Raw genomic sequence first — 13,704 nt, forward strand, 5'->3', positions numbered from 1 at the left:
ACTCCCCCTTTGTTCCAAGCCGAGGGATGTCTCAGCTCTGCACGATCCCCTTGGCAGCACCAAACAAGGGATGTTTTCCACTGCCCAGGAGACACCAGCCAGAGACTGATGTGCTGGAAATATGTTGGGAAAAGGGACTGTCTGAATTGCCAAGGCAGGGAATGAACAATCTACAGTAACATCATTAACCACAGACACACTCTAGCCATGCTCCAGCCAGTAGGGAAAAGGGCAGGAATTCTTGCTGCTCAGCCATGGCCACATGTACAGAGCTGCACAACAGTGAGTGTGCTGGGGAAGCTGGTCTGAGCAAACAATTGGAAATGACCCTTCAGTGAGAACAGAACCAGAGTGTAGAAAGATCCATGTGTTAAGTGGTTGTGGCTGAGGGCTTAGGGAGCTGGGCTATGACACCATAGGGGTTTTTCTGTGGAAGTCTGATTCTTGCCAGCTAGGGAAGGCTGGTGTGTGGTGTCTCCATGGCTGTACTTTCAATGATGCAGATTTCTCTCTCCCATTGTTTTGTGGGCATCCTACTAGATTGCCAGCTGCCTTTCAACTGCAGTGTGGAGACTTTGTGTGTGGGGAGAGACAGTGAGTGTGTTGAGGTAGGTAGGAGCGGATCATTATTATCCCTACTTGAAAGAGGGAGGAGCTAAGGCTGAGAAAAGAGAATTGACTTGTCTCAGGTCACACAGCCAGCCCATGGCAGAGTTGGGAATAGGACCCAAGAGCCCTGATTTTCAAACTAACCATCACATCTTGAATTTCACACATTGAATGACCTGAATAAAGTGCTCTCGGATGAGCTCCAGACCAACAACAGTGCACAGTAATTATTCAGCAAGTATTTGAGGAGAACTGCAATGTTAGAGAGAATCATGAACTGCTCAGAGACCATTAATGCAGCAAAGCAGCAAAATTCATCAAACATATGACTGGTTCTGACTTATTTCCTTGGTCTTAAAAGAGAACAACAAGGACCTGAGTCTCCTCCCTGTCAATAACCCCCTGCTCAGCCAATCAGGGTAGAGACTGAGGATGGGAGGCTGAGGGTTCTCACCAGAGAGCCCAAAGGATGGCCAGGTCACCAGTGGGGATCACTGCCCGAGCACTATTTCAGCCCCACATTTTTGGGTGGGCCTCCCACAATGGGAGCTGTTGAGCACTCCCCCGCAACACACACACACACACGCACGCACACACACACTGCTCCTGGTGTTGGGAGGGGAACACGTGAAAGGACAAAAGAAGCAAGAGACAAAGAGAAAGGAGGAAGGGATGGATGGAGGAAAAGGTGAAACAAAAAGGACAAACTCTAATGACCACAGTGATTCTAAAGGACAAAATCCCAGGTGCGGAATAAAATTCTGCCTCCTTAAGTTTGTATTTTCCATGCCTAAAATTCAACTGTCACTAGATGGATCAGACTGAACAGGTTTCAAACCTCAAGGAGGCTCTTACCTTCTAAACTGGGATGGCTGTTTTCTAGTAAAATCAGGAAAAGGAAAGGAGAAAACTCTAAAGAGGTTCCTCCTGGAGCTCACGTACCTGAACCGGAATACTCTCTCTGTCCTCAAAGAGAGAACTGGAGAAGGAGACTTGCTGAAGCAAAGCCACAGGGTTCTCTGAGGTTTCCCTGGCCCCTCGCCCCTGTCCTGCCTGGCTGATGTCAGCATCTCTCTGTGAAGTCACCACCTCCCCACCACCTTGGACCAATAGTCTGAGGTCCTGCAAAAGGCCTTTGTGATGTCACTGCCACACCCCTCCCTTGCTGTGCTAATGTCCTGCCCCTGGCCAGGCACTTTGGAGGATTGAGCTACTCCCTGTGGATCACCCCACTCAAGAAGCGTTCGTTCTAGGCAGCAAGCCGGCTAGACAGGAAAACATCAGACGCTGCTCCCAATGCTACACTCAGTTTTTCAGAAATTAGTCGACTTTATGGCCAGAAGAGACCATTAGAGCATCTAATCTGACCCCCTGCATATCACAGGCCTCCTATATGACACAATAGCTACTTTTGGGGCAAATACATTCTAGAAAGGCATCTAGTCTTCATTAAATGACATCAGGAGATGGCAAATCCATCACTTTCCTTGATAGCTTGTTCCTGTAGTGAATCATCCTGGCTGCTGAATATTTGTGTCTTATTTGTAATATGAATTTGTCTCTTTTCACCTTCCAGCCATTGGGTCTTGTTATACCTTTCTCTGCTATATTAAAGAGCCCTTTCATACCCAATCTTTTCTCTCCATTAAGGCCTTTCAACACTTCAATGAAGTCACCTTTCAATCTTCTTTTGATAAGCAAAACAGGCTGAGCTCATTCAATAGCTCAGTAGAAGGCATTATTCTCCAGCCCTCAGAACATTTGTTGGCTCTTTCGTTATCAGAGTTCTCAACTGCAGCTGGATGTGGTTCTTGTTCTTCTGCACAGCACAGCTCCTGGAGAGGAGGGATCTGCAAATGTACATTCGTATGATACCTTTGTTTAATTGATGAAAACATAAACTGGACACTTAGAGGATTGGAACTGATTTCAGCTGATGGACAGCTTTGCTAGGTTTTCATGCATTTGAACAGCAAAATGTTGAGTGTTTACATTCATATCAAGCCCCCTGCATAGTGGAGCTCCTGAACATAATGGAGAATGGAAATGAAAATGTTTTCCTTTTTTAAAAAAAAGAAAAAAGGTTATAAGAGAACACAGGAGTTTGACCAAGTACCACTGTGAGCAGCAAGAAGCACTCTATCACTGAGCTATACCCCCGTGACAACAGGAATATAGAATTGTGATCTCCAGGACTTTGCAGGATAGACCCTGCTTCATCGAGCTCCTTTGCCATTCCCAGACCACAGGTGGTTTTAAAAATGGGGTTTGATTAAACTTCTTAAATGTGGCAAACACCACAGCTTGCACACACACCGATATAGCTTCTCCCAGTGACATAGCTGCCACCTCTTGGGAAGTGGATTAACTTCACCCACAGGAAAACTCTCTCCCCTCTGCCCCTCACCTGCCTAAGGCTCTGGGAGGGAGTTTGGGTGGGGGGAGGGAGTCTAGGGTGCAGGCCCTGGGCTGGGGCTGGGGATTGGGGTGCAGGCTCTGGAGGGAGTTTGGGTGCAGAAGGGGTGAGAGGCTGGGCTCTGGGAGGGAGTTTGGGTTGGGGAGGGGGTCTGGGCTGCAGGCTCTGGGATGGAGTTTGGGTGCTGGGTGCAGGCTCTGGGCTGGGGCAGGAGGAAGGGGGAACAGGAGTAGGGGTGGGGTTGTGGGCGGTGGGAGGAAGATTGGGGTAGGCGGGAGGGGGTGTGGGAAGGGGTGGGGGTGCAGGCTCAGGAAGGGGGTCAGGGTGTGGCGCGTACCTGGGGCTCCAAGGCAGGGCAGGCTGGGGGGCCTCCATGTGCTGCTGCCCCCAGGCATCACCCCCACAGTGTCCCATTGGCTGCAGGGGCTCGGGACAGGGGCAGCGCGTGGAGGCACAGACCCACCCCACCCTGCCATGCGGAGGGGCCGGCAGCCACTGGAGTGAGCAGGCAGATGACTGGAAGGGTTTTCCAATCCCTGTAATAGCTACATGAACAGAACAATTCTTCCTTTTCTTTAGCACTATCTAACCAGGGCTTAGGTCACCTTAACTCTATGGGTTGGGGGTGGGTTTCACACTCTAAGAGATGTCACGCTGCCAGTTCAGTGCCCAGCGTACACCAGCCCTTAGATCCCTCTTGGCATTTCAATGCAGGCACTGACCTGTGAGAGGAAAACATCAGCTCACAAACACAGAGACTGAATTCCCCACATTTAATCTTGCTGCACTTTCCAGAAAGTCACAAAATTCAATTCATTCTTGCTTGTACAGAGAAAAATAAGTGACATTAAGTTTTTGGCTTGGGTAAATAAAATTAAGTGTTTAATTAATATAGTAAAAAAATCTGTCTTGATTCCTCTAACTAACACCACAGCGTGAAATAGGAACAGAGACAAAGCTTGTCAGTGACGACTAATTTAGCAAATGATCTTCCCATTATTAATTTCCACACTGCCCCCATTGGAGGTCTGGGCATCTCCAGTGTCACTGCTCTGCATTCACCTTCCCCTTCGAATTTTTCTCAGACATTCGCCTTCCTCTGCAGCGTGGGGCTCGGGTCACTTGCTGGAGGATTCTCTGCACCTTGAGGTCTTTAAGCCACGATTTGAGGCCTTCAATAACTCAGACATAGGTTAGGGGTTTGTTACAGGAGTGGGTGGGTGAGATTCTGTGGGCTGCATTGCGCAGGAGGTCAGACTAGATGATCATAATGGTCCCTTCTGACCTTAAGTCTATGAATCTATGAATCTAATCCCAAAATTGGAAAATTGTGTAGTTCAGAATGTGAATAGTGACCCCGTCTCCTTCCTGCACCTGCTCGACATTGCTCCACAGCAGCTTCTCCCCCTGCAGAGTCACCCCAGCACGGCAGTGCAGCCGCCCAGGGTTCAGCAGGGGCCCCTGGCAAGGACAGTGGGTGCAGCTAATAGCCCGGTTTGCCTGGCCGTGAGGCAGCTGTAAAAAAGCAACCTCCTCCCCAAGAAGGACAGAGACTGAATTCCCCAACTGTAACATCATGACCCCCTGTAGAAAGCCACACGTGTCAGTTGTATTGTCACAGGGAGATGCAAAAATCAAGTGACACCAATTTTTAAGTCGAGGAGATAGTTATTAACCTCACAAAAATACACTAAAGATCCCTCAACATAACACCTGAAGGTGAAATATGACCAGAGACAAACCTTGTCAGCAAAGGCTCATTTCCCAAACGATCCTCAAAATGTTACTAATTCCCACCCCTCCTCCACAGGAGCTCTGTGCAGTGTAACTGTTCTGCAGGCAGCTTCCCATTCAATGCTGTTGTGGGACATTCCCAGGCCTGCAAATGTACCAACGACAGAATTTGAAGAGCAAACCTGGCTCCTCGCCCCAGGCGGGATTTGAGTGTTTTGTCCCTGTCACTTAGTCTTTGTCAATAGTACAGATGCCATGGGCAGGACTCCAGGCTCTGCTTGAGGGATCCTGGCACAGGGGCTGGGGAGGAGAAAGGATTGTAGATTCTCACCTGACCTCTGGAGAGGAGGTAATAATTGAAGGGGGCATTTTTGACTCCTCCCCTCCTCAGTGTCCCAGGGCTGGAATTCTGGAATATATGTATTCTGTCTGCAACACCCTCCCCTGTCCCCCGGGCGGGCTGCAGCGCCGCTGGGGCTGTCTCCAGTGGCTGAAGTTGCCTCCATCTCTACTTTACCTGGGGGGTGTGGGGGAGACAAAGAGAGGAGATGGTCCCAGGGTGTGAAAGCAAAATTAGGGGGCTGGGAAAGAAGGACTGTTTGGAAAGGTGGGTTTTTTGCGAGGGGATGGGAGGTCATTCTTGTATTGGACCAGCTTCCGGTGGGGAGAGAGCGAGAGAGCGAGAAGCAAAATGTAAGCTGTGCTCTTTCCCCAGCAGCAGGTGGGCCACGTCGTCTCTCTGCTGGCCTGGCTTCCCGGGACGGGACCCGGCTACCACTACAGGGCAGGCAAGAGTGGCGGCCCGGGCGGGCAGGGGGCGGGGCCCGAGCGGAGGGGCGGAGCCGCGTGAGCGGGTATGCAGATCTGTGTGCGAGCAGAGCATTGTGGGAGCGGACGCAGGCTGCCAGGCAGGGCCCGACTTTGGCACCGGGAGCTCGGCGTGGAGAAGGGAGGGGCTCCGGGGGACGCGTCGGGGCAGCTGTCGGCAGTGGGGGCCGGTGTGGGCGAGGCCGGTGGTCGGTCCGCCCCATGTGTTATAAGTGCAGGGCGAGCGAGGGCAGGCGGCGGCCAGGCAGCAGGAACTCATACTTACCTGGCAGGGGAAATACCATGATCACAAAGCAGCAAAGAATCCTGTGGCACCTTATAGACTAACAGACGTTTTGCAGCATGAGCTTTCGTGGGTGAATACCTACTTCTTCGGATGCAAGCAGTGGAAATTTCCAGGGGCAGGTGTATATATAAGGAAGCAAGCTAGAGATAAAGAGGTTAGATCAATCAGGGAGGATGAGGCCCTGTTCCAGCAGCTGAGCTGTGAAAACCAAGGGAGGATAAACTGGTTCTGTAATTGGCAAGCCATTCACAGTCTTTGTTTAGTCCTGAGCTGATGGTGTTAAATTTACAGATGAACTGGAGCTCAGCAGTTTCTCTTTGAAGTTTGGTCCTAAAGTTTTTTTGCTGCAGGATGGCTGCCTTAAAATCTGCTATTGTGTGGCCAGGGAGGTTGAAGTGTTCTCCTACAGGTTTTTGTATATTGCCATTCCTAATGTCTGATTTGTGTCCATTTATCCTTTTCCTTAGAGACTGTCCAGTTTGGCCTATGTACATAGCAGAGGGGCATTGCTGGCATATGATGGTATATATTACATTGGTGGACGTGCAGGTGAATGAACCGTGATGGTGTGGCTGATCTGGTTAGGTCCTGTGATGGTGTTGCTGGTGTAGATATGTGGGCAGAGTTGGCATCGAGGTTTGTTGCATGGGTTGGTTCCTGAGCTAGAGTTACTATGGTGCGGTGTGCAGTTGCTGGTGAGAATATGCTTCAGGTTGGCAGGTTGTCTGTGGGCGAGGTCTGGCCTGCCACCCAAGGCCTGTGAAAGTGTGGGATCATTGTCCAGGATGGGTTGTAGATCCCTGATGATGCGTTGGAGGGGTTTGAGCTGGGGACTGTATGTGATGGCCAGTGGAGTCCTGTTGGTTTCTTTCTTGGGTTTGTCTTGCAGTAGGAGGCTTCTGGGTACACATCTGGCTCTGTTGATCTGTTTCCTTATTTCCTCGTGTGGGTACTGTAGTCTTGAGAATGCTTGGTGAAGATTTTCTAGGTGTTGGTCTCTGTCTGCGGGGTTAGAGCAGATACGGTTGTACCTCAGTGCTTGGCTGTAGACAATGGATCTTGTGGTGTGCCCAGGATGGAAGCTGGAGGCATGAAGGTAGGCATAGCGGTCGGTAGGTTTTTGGTATAGGGTGGTGTTAATGTGACCACCACTTATTTGCACCGTGGTGTCTAGGAAGTGGACCTCCCGTGTAGATAGGTCCAGGCTGAGGTTGATGGAGGGGTGGAAGCTGTTGAAATCATGGTGGAATTTTTCCAGAGTCTCCTTCCCATGGGTCCAGATGATGAAGATGTCATCAATGTAGCGTAGGTAGAGAAGGGGCGTGAGTGGACGGGAGCTGAGGAAGCATTGTTCCAGGTCGGCCATAAAAATATTGGCATATTGTGGGGCCATGCGGTGCCCAGCGGTGCCACTGATCTGGAGATATATATTGTCATTAAATTTGAAATAGTTGTGTGTGAGGATAAAGGCACAGAGCTCAGCAACCAGTTGTTCTGTGGCATCATCAGGGATACTGTTCCTGACAGCTTGTATTCCATCAGTGTGTGGGATGTTTGTGTAGAGAGCCTCTACATCCATAGTGGCTAGGATGGTGTTTTCTGGAAGGTCACCAATGCATTGTAGTTTCCTCAGGAAATCATTGGTGTCACGGAGATAGCTGGGAGTGCTGGTAACATAGGGTCTGAGTAGAGAGTCCACATATCCAGACAATCCTTCAGTGAGAGTTCCAATGCCAGAGATGATGGGGCGTCCAGGATTTCCGGGTTTGTGGATCTTGGGTAGTAGATAGAATAACCCTGGTCGGGGTTCTAAGGGTATGTTGATTTGTTCCGGTGTTAGTGTAGGGAGTGTCCTGAGTAGATGGTGCAGTTTATTAGTGTATTCCTCAGTGGGATCTAAGGGAAGTAGCCTGTAAAATTTGGTATTGAGAGTTGTCTGGCGGCCTCCTTTGGTAGTCAGACCTGTTCATGATGACAACAGCACCTCCTTTATCAACCTCTTTGATTATAATGTCAGGATGGTTTCTGAGGCTGTGGATGGCATTGCGTTCTGCACGACTTAGGTTGTGAGGCAAGCGATGTTGTTTTTCCACAATTTCTGCCTGTGTACTTCGGCTGAAGCATTCAATGTATAGGTCCAGACTGTCATTTTGACCCTCAGGAGGAGTCCCTGTGGAGTTCTTCTTCTTGTGCTGTTGGTGGGAGGGTAACTGTTTATCAGTGCGCTGTTCAGTGTTGTCCTGGAAGTATTCTTTGAGTCGGAGACGGCGAAAGTAGGCTTCCAGATCGCCGCAGAACTGTATCATGTTGGTGGGGGTGGCAGGGCAGAAAGAGAGTCCCCGAGATAGGACAGACTGTTATTCTGGGCTGAGTGTGTGGCTGGATAGATTGACGATATTGCTGGGTGGGTTAGGGGTATCACGGTTGTGGCCCCATGTGGCAGGTAGGAGTTTAGACAGCTTACAGTCCTTTTTCCTTTGTAGAGAGGTGAAGTGAGTGATGTAGATCTCCTGTCTTATTTTAGTGAAGTCCGTTTGTATGGAAGTTTGGTTATTGATGATCACAAAGGTGGTTTTCCCAGGATGAGGCTCATCCATTGCACTGTGGGTGTGCTGACCCCTGCGATTTCCCCAAATGCGGGAAACTCAACTGCATAGTTTGTGGTAGTGGGGGACTGCGTTCGCGCTCTCCCCTGGCAATTGGTTTGAACAACAGAAAACCGACAGTGGGCTGCTTAGGCTTAGTGCACTGCAAAGCAGACTCTCGGGAAAGCAGTTGTCAGTCTGGGCCTTTGGGAGTGCTCTTTTCCACAGGCCCTGTACTTCTAGGTATCTTTGTCACAGGTTCCTCTTTGTAAGCAAAGCTAAGCTCTGGAACTTTACTTGGGTCTCTCTGTGTTCTTGGCTTTCCCTGGTCTTTTGCAGCTGATCTGCTCTCTAGTCTGCTTTTGGGGGGCTTGGACCAGTGCCTTCTTTGGCTCTAAGGGGAGCTGCCTGCCTGCTCTGCTTCTTTCCCTGCTTGTAGCTTCTTGCCCGGCCCTTCTTCTCGGGCTCTTCCTCCTTTGACGTGAGGACGGCCTGTCCAAAACGCCTGTCCCACCTGGTCTCCTCGTCCAACAGGCAGCCTCGCCCCCTGCCCTGGGGCCGCTTTGGCTTTCGCTGTCTGTTCCTGACTCTTGGTGGCCCCCCTGTCTGTGCTACGGAGACTAGGCTGTCACAACCCCGTGCTGGAGCAGGGGCTTTCCGTCCCTTGAGGCCCACCCACCGCCTCCCCGAATGCCCTTAGCTACGCTGCGGGTTAGGGCGGCGTGGCCGCGTCGCCCAGGAGCGGGTTTTCCCTTTTGCACACCTCTGACGGATGGAGCTGTTTTGATGTAACTGTTCAGCACGCACCGACCCTCGGGCCTGGGCTGCACGGGGAACGTAAATCGGTGCGGCTACATCAGTCCGCGCCTTGGTTGGAAGAATTCTTCCGTCGACCTAGCTCCCGCCTTTCGGGGAGGTGGATGGCCGGCACCAACAAGGAAAACCCTCTCCAGGACCCTTCTCCGGGAACAGGGCCCTTCTGTTTGGGGGGATTATGCTGCTTTAAAAAAGAGAAATTGTTTAACTGCCTTTCTCTGAGGCAAGGTTGATTTGTATTGCTTCCCTCGTGGCTCCTTATAGCAGTTGTGTTCTGAAATCTTTAGGGTTTGACTTCATTTATGATGAAATCTTGCTGTAACTTTATTCTAATTTTCAATGAGTAACTAGACCTGAGCTGTTTGGTGTGTTAGTGGAAGATTGTTTAAAAACCTGGGATTCCACTTTCGGCTGCCTTTCCATTACATTTCCTCTGAAAGCCACCGAAAGCCTCCACTTCCCACATAACTCTCTCAAACCTGCAGTCATCAGGCATACAGAAGATGCTTCCTGTTTCACTCCACACGAGTCCAGTTCCTCGCTGTTTCCTGTCTAACCACTGCACACATATGGTATCCCCTCCCTACCCGGAGCTGCTTCCTGGCTTTTGCGCTCAGGACAGGAAAACGAGAATGGAGAGGTAAGCTGTGCAGGGAACTCTTCCTCAGCTCGCACTCCACCCCCCAAGGGCCTTTCGAGGTCTTCTACAGACTTCAGGTGTCATTTGATTTCCAAGGTTTATGGGCTCATTAATTAGCCATCTCTCCTAATGCAGGGATCCTACGGGTCAGACCAAAGATCGATGGCCCAAAAGAGCTAAGAAACAGAAATAAAGGTGAGTGCTAGGCGTTACATTCAGATGAGCATCCAGAATCTGACTGTGCCCTGGCAAGTTCAACGCTGCCGAAAAGAAGGAGCTCGTCAGGTCCCTCTGCTAGCACCCAAATCTGGTGGCTAGTCAGTCTGCTGGGAAATAAGGAAAAGGAAATGAATTAAAGGAGTCAGGCAATAACAAGGAAATGAAGAGGTTTGTTGAACGGGTTCTGTCTGATTGACTGTCTTCCCAGCTACCCATCAAAGTTAAAGACCTAGCCCAGTATCCTGTCTGCTGACAGCGGCCAATGCCAGGTGCCCCAGAGGGAATGAACAGAACAGGGAATCATCAAGTGCTCCATCCCCTGTCGCCCATGCCCCGCTTCTGGCAAACAGGGATACCTAGCTAGGGATACCGCTGGCAAAGCGCCATAGATGGACCTATCCTCCATTAATTTATCTAGTGCTTTTTTGAACCCTGTTATAGTCTTGGCCTTCACGACATCCTCTGGCAAAGAGTTCCACAGGTTGGCTGTGTGGTGCGTGAAGAAAGACTTCCTTTTGTTTGTTTTAAAGCTGCTGCCTATTAATTTGGTTTGGTGACCCCTGGTTCGTGTGTTATGAGAAGGAGTATATAACTCTTCCTTATTTACTTGGTCCACGCCAGTCATAGATTTACAGACCTCCTCGTATCCCCTTTAGTCGTCTCTTTTCCAAGATGAAAAGTCCCAATCTTATGAATCTCTTCTTAGATGGAAGCTGGTCCATATCCCCTCATCATCTTTGTTGTCCGTTTCTGAATCTTTCCCATACCCATATATCTTTTTTGAGATTGGGGCGACTGCATCAGCATGCAGTATTCAAGATGTGGGCATACCATGGATTGATATTGAGGCAATATGATAGTTTCTGTCTTATTACCTGTCCCTTTCTTAATGATTCCCAATGCTCCGCTGCACATTGAGTGGATGTTTTCAGAGAACTATCCACAACGACTTCCAGATCTCTTTCTCGCGTGGTAACAGCTAATTTAGACCCCATCGTTTTATAGGGATAGTTGGGATTATGTTTGCCAATGTGCATTACTTTGCACTTATGAGCACCGACGTTCATCTGCCATTCGGTTGTCCCGTCACCCAGTTTTGTGAGATCTCTTTGTGGCTCTTGGTAGTCTGCCTGGGACTTAACTCTCTTGAGCAATTTTGTATCATCTGCAAATTTTGCCACCTCACTGTTTAGCCCTTTCCCAGATCATTTATGAGTAAGTTGAACAGTACTGCTCCCAGTACAGACACCTGGGGATAAGAGAGGGCAGATCCTCTTCTGACACTGGCAGACCAGGTGCCAGCTCATGCCAAGGCCCCTAGGCCTTACTGAAAAGTGACAAACGCATGGCTGGAAACTAGTCTTGCTCACCTGTTTGTTAGTGTTGTTAAAACAGGCATTAGCTTTATAAAAACGTGTTTAGAGTTTATGACAAGCTCATGAGTTGCTGCATGCATTATTCTCACCTATAATAGCCGTAGCCCATGTTGTAAGGTGATATATAAGCGTTGGCACTAAAGCTGTAAAAAAACCCTTGCCGCCGCCCCGCCACCAGTCAGGAGAGAAGCATTACCAAGTGTGAAATGCCAGTTTACCAGAAGAGGCGTCATCTCCTTTCCAACAAGAGAAGGCCCTGACTGAGACATCAGGCAAGCCACTGTGGATCATCCATGGACAAAAGACTTGGTTGATTGCTCCTCCTCACACACCTCCGAGGAGGCAGAGCCCTGCACAAACACTTGCCCCCATCAGCTTGAGCTCTGGGGGAATGGAATAAAAATCCCTGTCAGGAAGAAACTGTTGTTCCCCCCTCCCCACGATGCTGCTTGGACTTCAGGGAGCCGGCACACCTTCTAAGCAGCAGCAAGGGATCCTGGCTGTTTGGCTAGGGTTAGCCCTAAAGGACATACAGAGCTTGCGTGTTACAGCAGCTTCTACTACCCCTGGGTAGCAAGATAGAGTCAGGGTGCCCAAGGGGTCTGTCTGTGACTCCATGTTAAGGCTGTTCTAGTGCCTGAGGAGTTCACACTTGATACTTGGTGGGTGAAATTAAAGTGAGGAGCCCCACTGCCTGCCAGGCCCAGGCGCCGTGGGCTGCTGCAATCTGGGGCTCTGGCCACACTAGAAAGGTAAGTTTCTAGCTTGCCTGGTTCAGAAAACCAGAAGGGAAAGAAAGAGAACCCACATTACATTTTTTAAAAAAAGAATCCTCCTGATTTGTAAGCCACTGTCATGATTTGGGGGATTTTCCAATAGCGAGGATGACAACAATGAGAAGCTAAGGGTTATTATGTAGCATTTAGATTACAGTAGGCTTGGGGGGGGGACGGGAAATCAGGATTGGGGCCCCTGTGTGCTGGGTGCAGCACGACACCTAGTGCCTTGTTTTGATCTTACGAACCAAGATACATAGAACGTAGGCCGGGTGGGGAGAAGTCTGTGTAACTCATGCAGTTGTGGATATACACGTGACCTCAAATATTACCAACCGCCCCACCCCACCCCCCAAAAATACAAAAAAAAAAAAAAAAATCCCATCTCCCCAACAGACCCAGAATCTGGAAAGCATTTGTCCCTCATACTGTTGAAAAGACTCACAGCAGAAAGAAGGAGTCCAGCTTCTTAAATAACTCTCTAGCAAGACAAAGAAGAACCTCTCACATCTATAGACTCACAAAACACTTCCAAGAAACTGTAAAGAAAGAAAAACACCCAGATTTTTCTGCTACTTCAAAAAACATTTGCTTTAAAGAAAGTATCACAGTTCAACTCTTTTCTGCTTTTCTAACCAGAAGGTTCTCCTCTAAAGGAGATACACCGATCCTGGAAGCACTGCAATACCAGATCAATGCATAGGGCAGACAAAGCAAGCTTCTGTTCTAACCCCCCCTGCTTCAAAAATCAAGTTAATATACAGTCCTCACATCAAGGATGTATCAGAGATTAAACTGATAAGAACAGACACAACACTTTGATCTGAGCTCCAAGGAGCCCAAAAACAATACTCACATTCTGCTATGCACGCACACCCCTGCGCCCACCCATTTCGACCTCACCAGGACGAGCTCCCAGAACCGCAACAACCACCACAACTCGGGAATTCTACCTGAGAATCACTTCCCCAAAATGACTCCAGTGGAAGACTTCGAAGCAAGAACCCTTAACACACAATTCTGTTCAAAGACAGACAAGTCTTGCAGACGCCTTCCTCTCCCTAGTTTCCCCTCTATACTCCTAATTTCCATAAAGCCACCCACTGACCTGGACTACCAATCTCTCACGGTTAACTCTTACAGCAAAACAGGGTAAAGAAAGCCTATGCAGGCGCTATTCCACAGCCCGAGGCGCTTTTCTGCTCCTTCCCACAGAACTAGCTCAAACAGACAGTCAATTGCATCAAAGCAATTCCTTGCCATTTGGGGCATTGGTGCCCCTTAGTCCCTCTGAGGTGATCGGCTGGTTCCTTCTGGCCTGAAACGCTAGGAATCTGACTCAAAGGGCCACAGCCTTCCTCTTCTTCTGCGCCTATGAACTAGCAGTCATCTGGGCAAAACGTTGACCGTTTCCTAAGT

The 13,704-nt window shown here is 49.5% G+C and overlaps 2 non-coding genes across 2 annotated transcripts; one reads left to right on the top strand and one right to left on the bottom strand.

The window, feature by feature from the left end:
* The first annotated feature begins 8,403 nt into the window (after positions 1 to 8,403).
* Positions 8,404 to 8,568, top strand: LOC120394330. The gene has a single exon (XR_005592263.1). It is a non-coding gene; the product is annotated as a U1 spliceosomal RNA (small nuclear RNA).
* Positions 8,569 to 12,939: 4,371 nt separating this feature from the next.
* On the bottom strand, positions 12,940 to 13,135 carry LOC120394333. The gene has a single exon (XR_005592264.1). It is a non-coding gene; the product is annotated as a U2 spliceosomal RNA (small nuclear RNA).
* Positions 13,136 to 13,704: the final 569 nt, after the last annotated feature.

Source organism: Mauremys reevesii, unplaced genomic scaffold (genome assembly GCF_016161935.1).
Source record: "Mauremys reevesii isolate NIE-2019 unplaced genomic scaffold, ASM1616193v1 Contig51, whole genome shotgun sequence".
Taxonomy (NCBI): domain Eukaryota; kingdom Metazoa; phylum Chordata; order Testudines; family Geoemydidae; genus Mauremys; species Mauremys reevesii.